Raw genomic sequence first — 18,407 nt, 5'->3', positions numbered from 1 at the left:
GGTGGCAGAACGTCAAAAGAACAGGGCGTCAGTTACCCCTGTGCAACGATTCTTAGCTGAGGTCACCGATACCGTCGTTTGTTTTCTGCCTTAGATTAATCGAACTTATTCTTAAAATGTATTAAATTTGGCATCGTGGAAAATGAATACAGTTCGTTCTACCACCAAGTACTCGGGCGTAGTATACTGTATTACACAATACATGGTGGTAGAGCTAAATGTATTTCTTAATTATTACTGACTGACGGCCACATTTTATTACGTAGATGACATTGCACACTCCACACTGCTTTCAGCGGAGCATGTTAAAATGGGATAGGTTTGAATATTTTATTCATATAGGGTATACTGTTTATCTACTTGAATGTTCAACCTATAGTGTTGCTTATGTATATATATTTGCAGATTATTTTTCTCCAATCTTCTCATCACACTTTCTCAAAATGCCGACCCCAGCTGAGTTAGCAATGGCGTTCGGATTTCAATTCAGCCTCACAGATATAGATGGCATTGTTGAAATGACGTTAATCGCAGACAATTTAAGAAAAATGAAGTCTTTCCGCCTCCGGGAGGATGACATACTTTTGTGCACATACCCAAGGTCAGGTAACATCTTTGTTACCTGGATGTGTAGGAATGATAACTGAAGTATCTGAAAAGAATGGGCGTAAGCCAGATAACGTAATCCAAGTGATTGGCCTAATGTGGAAGTTTGTGTCAAAGAATACGTACGCGCAACAGTATTGTAATGATTTTAAGGTACGCACTGGACTTGGGAGATCCTCAACATGATCGTGGCAGGCAAGGCTGACTATGCCAAACACTGGCAAAACTCAGCCTGGCTGGAATACAGGACGGAGGAAGAACTGGAGACACTGACATCACCAAGGATCCTCCACACTCATTTATTGCCACGGTAAGGAATAGTATTGATTACGAATTTCCAAAATAATGTTAACCTACCTTTGGACTACCATTGGTTATTACGTACTTGGAGATTGGTTATCCCTGGCTGCCTCGTTGTTGCTGCTGTCTCTAAACTGTGATGGTAGTGATGGGGTATCCGAATGGTTAAAGCGTTCGTTTGTAATGCCTGACATCACCAAGGATCCTCCACACTCATCTATTGCCACGGTAAAGAATAGTATTGATGAAAAATTTACAAAATAATTTTAAACTACCATTGGTTATTATTTACTTGGAGAGTGGTCATTCCTCATTGGCTCATTGGTTCTCCTCTCTCCAAACTGTGCTATGGTGATGGGTTATCCTAATGGTTAAAGCGTTCATTCATAACGCCTTAGATGCGGGTTCGATTCTTCAAATGATTATAATGTGTGAATCCCATTTCTAGTTTTCCCCTCAGTGATATTGCAAGAAAAAGTGTATCTAAAAGTGGGTGTAGTATGATCATTCACTCACGCACAATGATTGGTATGTGTTTTGCTGTCTTTCCATGTAACAGACAGATTTTTCATGACCAGAGATTAGATGCATCGGAGTTTACATGCTATTCATGCAGGTAGTTGCCCGAGTCGGTGTGGAAGCTGGGATGTAAGATATTGTTTGTCCAGAGGAACCCCAAAGACTGCGCTGTGTCCTGCTTTTGTCAAGACACCAGCCAGGTCTGGAAAGACGAAACCAAGGACACAGTCTGCTTTACAGGATCATGGGATGACTGTCTCTCCTGTTACCAGGATGGTTACAGTACGAATGTATTTACCTTATATGATAACACGACTTAATATGAAGCACATATTAAATTACTGGTAAATTAAATAAAACAAGTGAGCAGTGTTCGCAGTAGATTTTGCATCAGTGCTTATTCCAAATCTTTTGCGCCTGAAGTTTTCATTACAATCCTCAACCTTTTAGTTGGTTCATAATATCTTGTTGTGTTAAGGGACTTTTAAAATTAAGAAGATCAGAATCTATGCGTGAAAAACACGCGTTTTGCGTGTTTTTATTATCATTATGGACCTGACAGTCACGTGACCAACAGCATGAGCATCAGACCTGTCCCTAACGACTTACCTGAAATCGGTAACTAAAACGTCTACGCGAACTGCTTTCAAACAGAGAAAACTTGCCACATCATGGACAGTACACAGTTGCTCAGTACATCGAGAACTGTCACCCATGGTGATGTCAGTGTTTGCTGAACTGGTTTAAATCTCAATTGTTTTTGTGTCAGATATTGGCGCCATTCCCCAAACGAGTTATATGATATTATAAAGAACGCTCCAAGGGGCATAACTCTATGGAGCTCGCTTGAAGTGATGTGCGGCTGGTAGAGGACACCAGTCGATTTAATGGATTGTTATCAATAATTCAGTCGAACGTTTCCCATTTAACAGTTTAATATCAATGTGTAATAGTTATTTGGAAGGACGTTTTGTTGCAGCTTCCCCGAGGGTTCATAGTATTAATGAGAGAAATGCAGTATTTATTTTTAGATATGTGTGGTGTGAAATAGTGCATTTAGGGCGAGGAACCGCTTCGCCAAAGAAAGAAATGTCACGGCTCTGCATTAAGAAATCGTTGGTGTAACTGGTAGTAATTAACAACGCAACGAGGAGCTTTTGTCAGTAGATATAAATTTCATTCTACAGCACAGACAATAGAAACTATGTCAAAACAATGGTAAAACAATAGCCCATGACCCACATCCCTCATCCCTCATTTCGTGCTCCAATTAGCAAAGACAATGAAACCAGTGACCGTAAATCCCTCATCCCTCATTTATCCCTCATCCCTCATCCCTCATTTGCCCCACATTTCATCCCAAAAATAGCTACACGTGACAGTCATTATCTAATCATATCAATTTCATTAAGCCTAGTGATACATAATATCACCATGATGAAAAGAAGTTAATGATGTTTAAGGAGAAATTATCAATGGATGTTTCACGCTATAGTTGATGGTTATTTGTTACAAAACGATTGGAATGCTGTCTATTCAAATAAGTTGTTTATACAGAACAGTCACGACAGGGTGGCATGACCGGTTGATACCCAGTGCACGGTGTACTCTATATATAGAATCAACAAACCAGGGGTAGCATGACTGGATGATGAAACTTAAACCTTTGAATAGTGCCATGTCATGATTAGTCATCCCTTTCACATTCTTTTTTTAAAAAACACACGTTCCACTACGTCTATAAATCTACCAAAGAGCGATGGTGATTATTGTGTGTTGTCCAATGACATAGTTTGAATTCACCAATAGATGTGCGCATGCTCGCATCCATCACTGCTTACAGCAATGTTATTCCAACTGAGTACAAGCAACAGACAAGGTGTGTCTTTGCTGAACAGACATCATGGGAACAAGAGTTACAGATCGGTTCGTATTCTTTTATACAAAATCTTCACCATTTAGCCAGCACTATCCTGTTAGGATTGAAGTTGATGGTAAAATCTTCAACTGTGCTGAGCAGTATTATATGTACATGAAGGCAATGACGTTTGGCGATGTGGTTACAGCTGAACACATTTTAAGAGCCTCTTCTGCTGTTATGCAGAAGAGATTAGGAAGATGTGTGAAAAACTTTATTCAACACAAATGGGATGTTGTGAGTTACCATGTTGTGAAGAAAGTTACCCTGGCTAAGTTTACTCAGTCTTCCACTCTTCGACATGCATTAATGAACACCTCCACAAAAATATTAGCTGAAGCCAGTCCATATGATAGACGGTGGGGTGTTGGACTCTCTCTTCACGGTCCCAAGCTATTAAATCCATCTAACTGGAAGGGACAAAACTGGTTGGGGAAAGCTTTGATGGAGGTCAGACAAGAGCTTATGGACAAAGTTGTTGAGAGTGAAAAGTGTTAAATTCTTGTTTACAGTCACCTGAATGGTAAAGCAGCTTTCTATTCCTGGAAGCAAGTTCTACAATCATCACACACCTTGCACGAAACAGTTGTCATGCAATCTAACGAATGGTTTCAAGATCGCAGTGAATGTGTCAAGGATGCTAAGAGAAAGTTTCAAGATGATTCTAGGTCAACGAAAAGAATCATCATCAAGAAGACAAGAAAACTGTTCTTGTGTGTCGACGAAGTTGATAGTGGAAATCACATAAAGCATGCGGAAAATCTTCTCACTTTGTGTTACACTTTGGAACTGGCTAAGATTCTTAGACGGTTATCCTGTGATTTGTGTTTTGGATGTATGTTTGAACCTGAGGGAGAACTGGTGCACACGTGTAAGCACATGCTAGAACAGGATCACGTTGATGGTCTTTTCATGACGACCATGAGTGAAATAAATGATGAACACGTGATTGATAAATGGTTGGAAGTATTTAGTGATGACACATCTCTGAATTACGTGAACATAGTTTCATACCGCTGCAAAGACTTTCGGGACACTCATTTTAAAACATCAGAGTGGCTTCATGATCTGAAGCAACGTGTGGTTAAGATGCTGTTGTTAGAAAATCGCTTTCAATAATTGTGAATGTATACATGAATGGATTCTATTAATTAAAGCATATATTCCTTCCTATTCGTACCTTCATGTTATATATTGCCTGTTACAACTGGTTTCATTCAGTACGTGTGTTAGTTCACAAAAGATGAACAGGGTATTGTTAGAGAGGCACGAAAAAGCATAAGAAAAGTATTATTATGACCCTCACAATCCAGGAGCCTACTATGGTCCGTCCAAACTCCGACGGGTATTGAAGACAACTCCTCAACCTGATGTTAAGCTCAGGAAGGTGAAATGGTTTGTCAACAACCAAGATCCTTACAGTTTACACAAACCAGTCAAGCATTGATTTAAAAGGATGAAAGTCAGAGTGAATTCCATGGACGAAATGTGGGATGTGGACCTTGCTAATCTTTCACGCTACAGCAAAGAAAATGAGGGTATCCGGTATTTGCTTGTCGTGATTGACATACTGAGTAGGTTTACTTTTGTCCTTCCTTTGGAAAATAAAAGGCCAGAGTCCGTGTTGAAAGCCTTTAAAAAATACTTCAAGAAAGAAAACCAAGAAAAGTACGCGTAGATGGTGGTAGTGAGTTTAAGGGAGTGTTCAAATCTTTTTTTGGAAAAACAAAATATTACCATTACTATTGCACGCAACGAAAACATTAAAAGTAATTATATGGAACGCTTCAACAGAACACTGAAGTCGTTGATCACACGTTACATGACACGTAAGAACACCCACAGCAAAAATAACCTGGTTTCCGCAGTGCGGAAACCTGATGGAAAGTGGACTGAAACTTAAGTTTCCACCAAGAATCCAGTGAGTTTCCGTTCTTTTACACTGAGTTTCCGCAATGACGGAAACTGTCAATTACCCACTTTCTAAGGGTTTCCGCACGGTATCCGTTACCCATGCTCCAACAAGTTTCCGTTGAGTTTCAGTTAAGTTAGAGATCCATCAGGTTTCCGCAGGGTTTCAGTCACCAGGACTCCATCAGGTTTCCGCAGAGTTTCAGTTACCAAGACTCCATCAGGTTTCCGCAGAGTTTCTGTTGCCAGAATACTTTCCACAGCATTTCATTTACTCGGGTTCACAGGAGTCATTCAATGTGTGTCATTGCATATAACATTCTTGTTACTCCTGGTTGGGAAAGACAATATAAGGAGTTTGTGTACAATCATCACGTATACATAAAGAAAAACAAAAGATACAATAAGATTCACTGTTTTATTTTCAGACAAATATGGATCAAACACATATCTAATAAATAATAAAAAGATATAGCACTAGATGACAGATCAATATTTGTCACTTATGACAAAAATATTTCTAAAAACATGCTATAACAGTTGCATCCCTTGACTCCCCCTGCACCTCCTCACGCTGACACAGAAAAACACACCCCAGTCAGTCAATGCTAAACATATAATAACACACACCATGCAATACAATACAACAATGAAATAAAATGCAATAAAGAACTTAGGTTACATTGAAAGTACAAAAAATGTATTTAAAGTAAATAAAGGTCTCTTGGAAAATAGATAAAAATTAAGATTGAATAAAATTGTATTAATTGAAATACAATCAGAATATCAAAACTATTAAAGTTTTACATTGAGAATAATTCAAATTTAATTGATCACAGATAAAATTACGTTCATGTGATCGATTAGCTATTTACTAGCCCACTTGGGCATCCTTGAGCGGATATCTCTGTCATTGTGGTTGGATGCCGCATCCTGGTCTTCATGTTGGCCTTAGCTTTGGTGGTGGCGTTGAAAATCGTGGCTGAGTCCAGTGCAGACATCTTGAGTTTAGATTCCCAGGTAAAGGGGTAAGAGAGCAATGAATTGGCATCTTCTTCATCACTCACAACTGGTGAAGTCATTTCCAAGGTAAGTATAGTTGAAACCCTTTCCTTTCGTCGATCTGGCCAGTCAATAGTTTTCAGGCTTTTCATGCGCAGTGCAATTTTCTGAAAAATAAACAAAAATCAATCAACAGATAAACCATAATGCCAAGATGGATTGCAAATTATTAAAAAGGAAGTGTCATGAAAAATTATTTACTTCATTAATCACCCCAACACAAGTTAAGCAGTTCATCACATTTAATGACATATCCTATTTTCTTATGGACACACAATCTGTTGCTCTGAAGTGACATGAAGTCACTGAAGTGTAATAACATGTTTATATATCACCATTAACTGACTTGATTCTTATGTTATGATTTATGAAATTATGATCTGAATCATGTGTTACATATCTTAAGAATGTAAGAAGCAATAATCCATAAACATTTTAAATGTATATTTCCGGAACTTAGAATCTGTCACACATTGTAATGAGAAGAATTGTTACATGTTATTATTCGAATAGATATACTTACGGATTTCATTCTTTTTGTTTTTTTGCTGCTGTTCTGTGTGACACTTTTTTTCCGGTTTCTTGTCTACTGAGATCATCACGCCTGTTCCGCCACACTCTACAAAGCGCTTCTGAAAATAAATGTTTAAAGTACTATACAGCATGTTTCACACGTTTTAGTTCATCTGTTAGGCAAAGGTATTTATATATGCCATGCTGGCTTGGTTACTGAAGTTAACATCCATAAATCTGTCTTTACACTATTATTTAAATCATTAACTATTTATAATGACAGGCAGGTGAGTGAAAATTACCTTCACAAGATCCTATTGACCATCCTTGGTCGTGATATAGTCACTTGTTTCTTTGACTACTATATTCATAGAGTCCTCGTCATCGGCTTTACTGAAATAAAAACAAAATGTCATTTTTCTTGCACTTCATTCAATCATGCATTCAACACAATGTCTATTAAAATTAACGATCGTCAGTGAAAATTATACAACCAAGTAAACTGCAGATTTATATCTTTGAATACATATATTGTTCTGAAAGTTTACCATTTTGTAGTTAAATGATTTAAAATAACTTCCAAAAGGCTAACCATCCTTTGTGTTATTTCGTGCAAATTCTATGTACATCCTGTTTGCCAAAGTTATGCAACCGGTAAGTGAACAACTGACATAAAGATCATGATAAAAGAAGTTTAGTTATATCACATGACATAACCTTGCAGCAATTAAGCATTGTAAAATCAAGGGGTCAGTTTGATGGCAATTTCACACAGGTGTAATGTTAAACTGATTTAGTTTACCGGCTATTCAAATCCATTTGCAAATGATACTTTCATGTATTTTTCATTTTGAGAAAACGTACGTAGGGAAGTGAATTAATGAAATATTCAAAGTGAAATTACCTAGTAACATGAGCACATACCTTCGATAGACAAGGGTGATCCTCCAGGAGCAGTCGTGTCCAGATTTTTCTCACAACAGCCTAAAAGATTAAATCAAATACGTTAAATATAACAGGTATATATATATATGATTATGCTCAACACGTATGTATTAAATTATTGAAAAATTACATGAAATTTTAAATGTATCCTACGCAGAGCTAACAGTTTCTTATATGAATTTAGTGTTTGCCTCAAATAGTTCAGAAACACATCTGACCCCTCTGAGCGAATTTGGGGGTAAACAATTTCATTTCACTAATGATCCAGGATTCCATTTAATAAATTACACCGAAATGTTGCCATTGTAAAAGCCCATCATTTTTATCATTCTTTAAAATATATCTGAATTGGTGAAATACATCTTGCAATACCCAGTAAACCCATGAGTGAACCACTACATATGGCGGATCTTTTTGATGTAGATCGTAATTCATCCCGCCCCCCCCCCCCCCCCACACACACACACCTTTTGTACAAGTGTTAACCGAGTTGCAACGCTAAAATTTGCAAACTATTAACAGGAGCACTAAAATCAAAAGTCTGCCCCTTTAAACTTAAATAAATACTTGTGGTTAGTACTAAGATAGTTACTTACAAATACAAGCTTGGTGTATTCTATACCATGTCGATCTATTGAAATGGAATATAAACAAACTTATTTTTCAGGCCTATTTTACTTAGATTTAACGATAACATTTAAAAATAATACGAGCGAAAATATACATTCGCGGGATAAACTTTATAATCTATCCGGATTTCTGTCATTAACGCAATATTTCTTTAAACGTTATTTACAATAAAATACCCTCGGTCTTACCTGACACATCCGAGGTACTCCGAGTTGCTCGCATCCGTTCTCTGCTTTCTTCTCCAAGTCGCGAATTCTTTCGTCGAGTGCTTTTGGGGAAAGTGAGGTGGCCATGGCAGTTTACACGACGCAGCCATCTTATGCTTAAAGTTTTGAAACATAATTGCTAGGAAAACAAATTTGTTCCTACCCGCCAAACAAGATGGCGTCTCGCTAACACTCACGGGAAATAGAGTTTTGTCATTGTGTTTTTTTAAAATAAATCTAATGTGACCATTTGACAGAAGATTTCCTCGTTCTACAACAAAAGAGGAAGGTACACCCTGTTGTGAGTTGTTTTGTTAAGAATTAGATAGTCTCGCGTGGACGTGATCCTGTCGCCATTCGTTTATTTGTTTACATTGCCGACATCAAAGGGGAGTGTGAAAAGTGGAATTCAGCGGATTGAATGTAAGTACTCAAAGTGACAACAGTGAGCAGTTATGGTTTTAGCAGTCTTTTCATCGCATTAGCGTCACTGATTGCTTTTTCTCAGTGTCAAGCATCAATATGTAGACCTTGTGATTATTAACAGTGATTAATTGTGAAAACATGTTCACCTTACTTTAACATGCCCGAGCGTCATGAGTCCTACTGATTTAGCACTCATGGGAAACTTTATTGTGGCAAATAAGTTATTTTCTAAAATCCTGTCAGGAGAAGGTAGTATCCGGATATACAGTATGGTTCAAAATTATTGAGAATAGCTAAAGCATTTCATACTATTAAACGAGAACAAATCAGATAAAATTGAATGTATTGTGAAAGTGAACTGACCTTTTCATGTTGTGTAGGTAACAATTTAATATTTTATCAAGTCTCCTTGAGCTTCACGGCACAGTCTAAGACGGGTAGGCATACTTCCTATCAGAGAGGTTAGTGTCTCGTGAGTTATGCTGTCCCAGTATCGGACCACTTCTCTCTTCATGTCTTCAATTTTTGTCAACCCCTTTTGATTCACACTTTCCTTCATTATCCCCCAAATGTTCTCAATTGGATTTAAGTCAGGACTATATGCAGGAAATGGTAATGCAGTCACATTTTGTCTCCTGAAACCACTGCTTGGCATGTTTTGCGGTGTGTTTAGGATCATTATCTTGCTGCAAAATCCAGTCATTTCCATAAAACACATGTGCACGTGGAAGGAGAAAATTATCTAATATGTTAGTGTAGCGTTGACTTGTCAGATTTCCCTCAAACACACACAGCGGGGTCGTTCCTAATAAGGATATCCCTGCCCATACATGAAACTTTGGGCTGTATTTAGGTCGTCGATACAACGGTGCTGATGCAGACTTTGTCCATATTTTCACATTATTGGGATATACCCATATTGAGCTTTCATCAGTAAAAATCACATTTTCCCAGTCAAAGTTTTCATGTGCCAAACACCACTCAACACGCCTGTCTTTATGTTCTTGTTTCATGAGAGGAGAAGGAATTCCAGTCTTTTTCTCCCATCCAAGATCAATCAAATTTCTTCTAACTGTAGATTTTGATACAACTGTTGATCCCCTTTCTATCATTTTATACCTGATGTTGGAGATGCTTGCCCTTTGCTTTTTAGACGCTAAAATTCCCAGCCGGACGCGATCTGAGAAGTCCAATTTTCTGGGTCTCCCTGCTCCTTTCTGGTGCCCAAAATCCTTTCCCTCTTTAAAATTCTTCCTGATCCTATACACAGTAGAAAGAGGAGTTCCTGTTCTCTCTGCCAATGTATTTACATCATCAATTCCTTGATTACACAACTCAAAAATCAACCTTCTTTTATCTTCAGCAGACATTGTTGCCAGTGCTGAGGAAAATGACGTCTGCTACAAATTCAGGGGAGGTAACTCTAATTGTACTATACTCATTAGGCCAAGATGAGTTACCTCCCTTATACCATTACTTAGTTTTAAGTATCAGTGAATCAGTTGTGGTGTTAGGATAGCTCAAAGTAAGAAGAAAAATTCTCAATAATTATGAACCAGACTATATTTCTGCTGGATGGACGACCCCCCCCCCCCCCCCACGTACCATGTAAGTAATTTACGCAACATGCACGGGGGTTAGAAATATTAACATTGTTTGTTCTTTAATACACCCAGATCTACTATCCCTATCTACCCTTTAAGTTATCTTAACTACTATTACTAATATAATTTGGTGATGTGTCACAATTTCTTTGAAACCTTAATTCATTTGTCAATGTGAATGAAGAATGAAGCACAATCCCACTGACCCTTTGGCTATGATTTGTACATGCATAATTTCTATAGACTATTCGTGGCACTTTCTGCTGCAGGAACACAGTTCTTTGTGGACATTGCGACAAGTAATTGTCAAGAAAAACAGCCTAAAATCACGAGAAATACGTTTCTGAAATATGGTTGGTTTCTACAATATTTGTTTTAACATGGGTACCCAGAGATATTCCGCATATATGTCTTCGTTATATCTATTCATATAATCTGTACTCCAGAAATATTTCAACCAAGTCACATCATACATTTATTAGTTCATCAAATTATCTAGTATCTTATGTTCTGTGTCACTTCTGTGTATCCAGTTGTACCAGTTAATCAGTTTCATGGTTTGATATTTGTTTTATAACCATTAAAACCTTGTCCATCAGTACATGTTGCATGTGTTAGCCCTACAATGCATTATCATCACACCTCGAGTTTCATATTTCTGAAAGAATCGTTGTGTCAGTTATTTGATTTACAGATATGGATTGTGGACCAACAAACTCGGAGAATGATGCCCGGTAAGGGAATCTCTTTTATAACAATATTATTCATATAGCTTTATAATGAAGCTGACACTATGTTAATACATACAACAAACCTTTTTGACCTCACTCAAAGTGTAACTGTACATGGATTCAAGCATAATATATACATATATTTGAAATTCCAGGAGAAATACGGCTTTTCTGTCCTCACTGCCAGACGTCTGTTTCAAGAAAAACACGTTATCTCCAGGTCTTTGAATGTCATTTAGAAGTGAAAATACATAAGAATGAAGATTTTTATTTTTTTATTTTTTATTTTTTTTTATGGATATCAACTTCTTTATGAGAGAACACAACGTTTCGGAGTTAATGCTTACTCCTTCATCAGGTGATTGAGAAAGGGATACAGAGGTGTATTTATATGTACAGGTAAAACAATAACAAAGTAACAAGTGGAATGAGTTAACGAAAGCTAGTATAAACAAGCACTGATAGGAAGCCGATAGTTAAGATAACAATGATGGAAGCCAATGGTAATGCATTACAGTTGATTGGATATGTTTACATAACATGATTGGGGATAAGGGTGGAAGCCAATGGTGATACATTACGCATGATAGGATGATGTACATAACACACGATAGGGGGTGAGCATGTTTACATGAGGATTGGTGATGTACAAACACAAGTATGTACTCGGGTAGATAGGCTATACATGAATTACATAGATAGAATGTACACAGGTAGATGAGATTAATTTATCAATAAGTCCCAGGCACTTGGTAGGTACACTCCTTGGTCGCGGTTGATGGCTGGTTTCTGTCTCCGGATCTCGATGGCCTCTTGCAGTTTCCTTTGGCGCCAGTTGTTGTTGTTGGTAGATAGTATCCTAGTGTCCTCCCATCGAATTGAGTGTTCAGGGTTCTTGAGTATGTGTTCAGAGATGGCCGATTTCTGGTCGAGTTTCCTGACTGAGGTCTGATGTTCGTCACAGCCACCATCAACAAGACCCTTAAGGACCGAGAACCCCGCCCCAAACCTTCTCCATCACCCATCAGAGTAACCATACCCTACCTTGGCCCCATCAGTCATCAAATATCACGCCTCATCAAGACCAAAGCCAGCATCGATGTCACCTTCTCCAGTGGCAAGACCATCAAGACCTACCTAAAAGCCAACGGTAAAGGACCCAGCTGTGAACACCCTAACCCGAGAGGATGCATCTACCAGATCCCTTGCAACTGTGGCGACCTATACATTGGAGAAACGCTGAGACCAATCAACACCAGAATGAAGGAACATCAGACCTCAGTCAGGAAACTCGACCAGAAATCGGCCATCTCTGAACACATACTCAAGAACCCTGAACACTCAATTCGATGGGAGGACACTAGGATACTATCTACCAACAACAACAACTGGCGCCAAAGGAAACTGCAAGAGGCCATCGAGATCCGGAGACAGAAACCAGCCATCAACCGCGACCAAGGAGTGTACCTACCAAGTGCCTGGGACTTACTGATAAATTAATCTCATCTACCTGTGTACATTCTATCTATGTAATTCATGTATAGCCTATCTACCCGAGTACATACTTGTGTTTGTACATCACCAATCCTCATGTAAACATGCTCACCCCCTATCGTGTGTTATGTACATCATCCTATCATGCGTAATGTATCACCATTGGCTTCCACCCTTATCCCCAATCATGTTATGTAAACATATCCAATCAACTGTAATGCATTACCATTGGCTTCCATCATTGTTATCTTAACTATCGGCTTCCTATCAGTGCTTGTTTATACTAGCTTTCGTTAACTCATTCCACTTGTTACTTTGTTATTGTTTTACCTGTACATATAAATACACCTCTGTATCCCTTTCTCAATCACCTGATGAAGGAGTAAGCATTAACTCCGAAACGTTGTGTTCTCTCATAAAGAAGTTGATATCCATAAAAATCTTCATTCTTACGTTATCTCCATCTCCGTAACAAGATGTTTGTTAGTTTGTAAAGATTTTTCGGGTGCGTGACAAATGTTTCATCAGGTTAGTCATCAAAGAATTTTTAGATTTCACTAAAAATCGAGTTTGCACTGTCACTTTGCTACCCATGTTTAATATATTTAATGTATGTATCATACATGTAACTGTAATAACTGAAAGTGAGCAAATGGTAATACGTATTTAATATTTGTAATACATGTTATCTGCATTATCATATATATTGCTGTGTTTCATTCATTGAATTGTCTCTCAGTTGAATTGATCATTCAAACTGAATGTCCTTTTCCTTTCCAGACACTGACAGTGACCAAGATATTAACAGCACATTCAAGGTTTGCGAGCTATTACCACCACAATGTGAGAGCCTGATTGATTCGGATTCAGATGTTTCGCCAGATATTAACCAGGACTCGCATACACCAACAAACATCTACAGAAGAACAAAGCACTTTGTGTACTGGCTAGCTCGTCTTCATTCAGTGTGCCTACTTCCTGAGCAATGCTTGTGTGCAGAGAATTCTGTTACTCTTCTGAGCGCCCCAGTTTCTTAATACAGCGAATTGTGTACTACTGCAACTGCCCTGTTGCATTAAAATGTGAGCTTTTCTAAGAAATGAAACAGTTGGATCATAATATTTCCAGCGTTTGTTTTTTTGTTGAAATAAATATGTAATAAATATAACAAGATAATACAACATATTTCAGCTTTCTAAACTAAGCGAACTCTCATTGTCATCTTCCTTGTACAGAAACCTAGCGGAAACCTACATTACCCAAGATCCACAAGGTTTCCGCAAGACCAGAAACTTACTCACTCCAGCTATGAAGGTTTCAGTAAACTGAAACTAAATGGAAACTTCCAACTACAGTTTCAGTTGACGGAAACATGACGGAAACTAAGACTTGTTAGTTTCAGTTGTGGAAACTATGCGGAAACTCTCATTGCGCGTTTCCTGAAACTGAAACCTAGCGGAAACCTACATTACCCAGTATCCATCAGGTTTCCGCAAGAATGGAAACCAAGTTATTTTTGCTGTGACCAAGCATTATCTCAGTGTTCTACCTGATTTGGTGTACAACTACAATAACACCCCACATTCGTCTTTACCCCTTCTATCACCTGCTCAAGTCAATAAAAGCAATGAATTGAAAGTTTGGCAACACTTGTATGTCAAACCCTTGTTGAAGTCAAAGGAAAAAAAAGGTCAAGTGATAAAGAAATACAGATATAAAGTTGGTGATCTTGTTCGCATCCCATACCTGAGGAAACCGTTCAGCAAAGAACTTGATCTGAAGTGGACGGAAGAACTTTTCAAAGTAACAGAACGTTTCAAGAAACAAGACATACCTCTGTACAGAATTAAAGATTTTCATGGTGAACTTATTAAAGGGAGTTTTTACACTGCCGAACTGCAAAAGGTTAACAAAGGAGACGATACTGAGTGGCAAGTGGAAAAGATCTTAAAGAAGAAACGCATGAGAGGAAAAACGTATGTTTTGGTTCGTTGGTTTGGTTGGCCTAGTTCTTTTGATTCATATGTGGAAGAAAGTCAACTGAAAAACCTATGATGGAGAAATATGTGTTTCTCAAGAGTTCTGACACAAAACATTCTTATTTCAAGGATAACAGCCCTTATCATTTTCGCATTAAGCTCAATCAAAGACTGCTGTTTGATGGATTTTGGGTCGTGTCTTTATCCGAGTTAAACTTTGGAAAGATAGACCTCACTCATGTGAACGATCCTTATGTAGATATACTGTGTAACCTGTGCGATAGTTCACTGGTGGGTAATACCCAGTTACCACTGTTAAGACGCATTGATCTGAGGAATGGACCCAACTTTTCCTTTGCTAATGAATACAATATCCATGTGATGGTCAAAGAGTCACCTGACATTGAAATCTGTATAAAAGCGAGCAGTGGAACACCACTGTCATTCTTGAAAGAGCAGACTTATGCAACACTTCACTTGATACGTTATCCCTTTGCTGACTGAACATGGATTCCCTCCCTCTGTATATCCCAGATTATAGCAAATGGCAGAATTACTTCAAGAAACACATGACAAGTACTTCTCGTGTTGTGAATGGAAAAGCTCCCCCATCTCACCGATCTGTTTCCCAACCAGAAGAACCTAAAATCAAACTGCAGATGACTTCAGAACAACAAAGTGTTGTGGAGAGAGCGGATGCTAAAGAAAAGCGTCATAGGTCTTTAAAAAGAGCTGCAGGTGAACAGATTGCCACAACCAAGAAGATACGTCAGACAAGTAACATCGCCTCCAAGACAGCTAAAGTGCTCAAGTGTACTCCTGTGAAAGAAAACGACATCTTCAGTTGAGCATCATGTCTTTATTGAATAGCAAAACTTTTGAAGAGTTGGCACCGGATTCGCTCAACCTATTTACCTTACCTCCATATCAGACCAGTATCCAGCAACACTATTTTGTAGATGTACGCCCACTCAGTCAAATTAATGACTCTTCTCCACTGGAATTTCACATATCCAATTCGGGTAGTGATTACATTGATTTGAAGCGAACAAAACTGCATGTAAAACTCAAAGTCACCCATGCGGATGGATCGGTATTGGATGCAGACGAACACGTGGCACCTGTCAATTTGCTTTTGCAGGCACTGTTTTCTCAAATTTCAGTGTATATGCAGAACCAGTTGGTGTCTTCGACCAACAATCATTATGCTTACAACAGCATGATGAAGACCTTGCTAAACTATGGAGCTGATGCGAAAAGCTCTCAAATGACATCGCAGCTGTTTTACAAAGATGAGGGTGAAGATAATGATGCCATTGAAACAACTGATTGTGTCACTGGAACCAATTACGGTTTGATTGCACGTGGTACCTACATCAAGAAGAGCAATGAACTGACCATGTCTGGACCTTTGTATGAAGATGTGTTTAGCATGAAAAGACATTTAATCAATGGAGTAGATTTGACTTTGAAATTGTACAGATCATCACCTACTTTCTGTTTGATGAGCGGTAAAGCCAACCAAGAGTATACCATTGAGCTACTCGATGCTTATCTTCAAGTATGCAAACTCAACCCGGCGCTGATTCTAGCTCACAACACCCTGTTCGAAAATAACTGCAATGCACTCTACCCTTTCACCAAGTCTGAGGTCAAGGTCAACAGCATCCCTGTTTCTCAACTGACGCATACCATTGATAATGTGTCCAACCCCATTGCTAATCGTTACATCATCGCCTTTGTGGAAAGCAAGAGTTTGAATGGGTCATATGACAAGAATCCTTTCAACTTTCAATCCAGCATGCTCAAAACTGTCAGTCTCTATGTGAATGGTGTCAGTGTACCTGGGCGTCCAACTCGAGCTGATGATGTGAACAGCTACGTAAACATGTTTGATGGCATGGGGTTTTGGAGAGAAAATCGACGAAATTTCATATCCAGGGGAGAATTTTTGTTAGGAAATGCATTGTTTGTCTTTGAACTGGAAGAGTTGTGTGGAGAATCCGAGTACCTCAATCTGGTGAAGACTGGAAATGTGCGGTTGGAAATCGAGTTCATAGCTGCACTAACCAAAACGCTTAGCTGCATCATTCTCAGTGAAAGAAACTCCATCATCGAAATCGATCAAGCGCGAAACGTCTTCATCAAGTAAACACAGAGATGAAAGCTTCACAGTTGATGTGCGCCCTTCAGTGTGATTCAGCCTTACAGACTCACGTCTTGGGGGTGTATGCCAGAGATACGCTTCCTATAATCGCACCTATCATGCAAAGACAAGGTGTAGGATTTATTGTGAATACTGAGTCCAGTCAGAACAGTGGTCGCCACTGGGTTGCTATGTACTTTAAAAACAATACAGCAGAATTCTTCGATAGTTTAGCAGATCCTGTTGATGTTACATTTGATCGCTATTTAAAGACTTATGCTGGTTCTTACTTACGCAGTAATCACCGGTTACAATCTGTGAATTCAAATGTGTGTGGGTTCTATTGTTTGTACTATGTATTATGTAAATTTAAAGCATGCCAGAGTCTAAACCATATACTTCATCAGTTTGATGTACACAACTTCATGTGGAATGACGCCTTTGTATCTGAATATGTTTGTAATTATTTCAAATACTGCTCTGCTTCTTGTCTAGATTGTAACTGATGTTATATCTATGTATGAAAAAAAAAATCAATAAAATTAGTGTAGATGAGATTAGGTTTGTGTTGTTTATAAATACCACGGTATCAAGCCTAGTATTGCAGTTCTGTGCTAGAGAGCGATCTGAATACATCATGGGAGAATGTGTGTTACCATTTCAAACTCCTACTACAATATCGGTTGTGGGAGGATCTTCAAGTGGGAAAACCTTTTGGGTTGCACAGCTCTTAAAACAAGCTAGCTGCATGTTCGATCCACCACCGAACCTGATTGTGTATTGCTATGCCGTGTGGCAGGATGCCTACAGCGAACTTGAGAGGACAATTCCCAACATTCGATTTAAAGATGCACTACCTACAGAAGAGGAGTTAAAATCATATTCTTCGGAATCCGATAAACGGTGTGAACTGGTAGTAGATGACTTCATGCAAGACATTTGTAAGAACCCTCTGTTTTTACATCTTTATACCACACTATCTCATCATCTGGGAATTACTGTCATTAACATTCAACAGTCAGCCTTTCCTAAAGGCGAATGTAACAGAACCATGTCTCTAAACACCCATTACTTTGTTCTGTTGTCTAACCCGCGTTCAGCATATGAATACAGAATTTTGGCATCGCAAATATTTCCAGGTCAAATTAAATATTTTATGGAATCCTTCCAAGATGCAGTTGGGAGAAAACAATATGGGTATCTTGTTTTGGATGCTTCACCCCATGCTGATGAACGCTATGGACGTTTACGCACAAACATATTTCCTGATGATGAAGTATGTACAGTCTACTTACAACAGTCCCAGAAGTAGGACTGAAATGATATATTCGTCTCTCTACAAGTGTTTTCATCATTTCACACTCACCGCTGAAGTTGAACAGAACCATGGATGTGTGCGGGCGGTTCAATGATGTGC

At 38.5% G+C, this 18,407-nt stretch overlaps 1 pseudogene; it reads left to right on the top strand.

Moving 5' to 3' along the window:
* Nucleotides 1-443: 443 nt before the first annotated feature.
* Nucleotides 444-18,407, top strand: part of LOC137282197 (sulfotransferase 1C2-like) — a 30,274-nt pseudogene continuing 12,310 nt past the window's right edge.

The sequence above is a fragment of the Haliotis asinina genome, chromosome 4, assembly GCF_037392515.1.
Source record: "Haliotis asinina isolate JCU_RB_2024 chromosome 4, JCU_Hal_asi_v2, whole genome shotgun sequence".
NCBI lineage: Eukaryota > Metazoa > Mollusca > Gastropoda > Lepetellida > Haliotidae > Haliotis > Haliotis asinina.
This window is presented reverse-complemented; position numbering and strand designations above follow the sequence as displayed.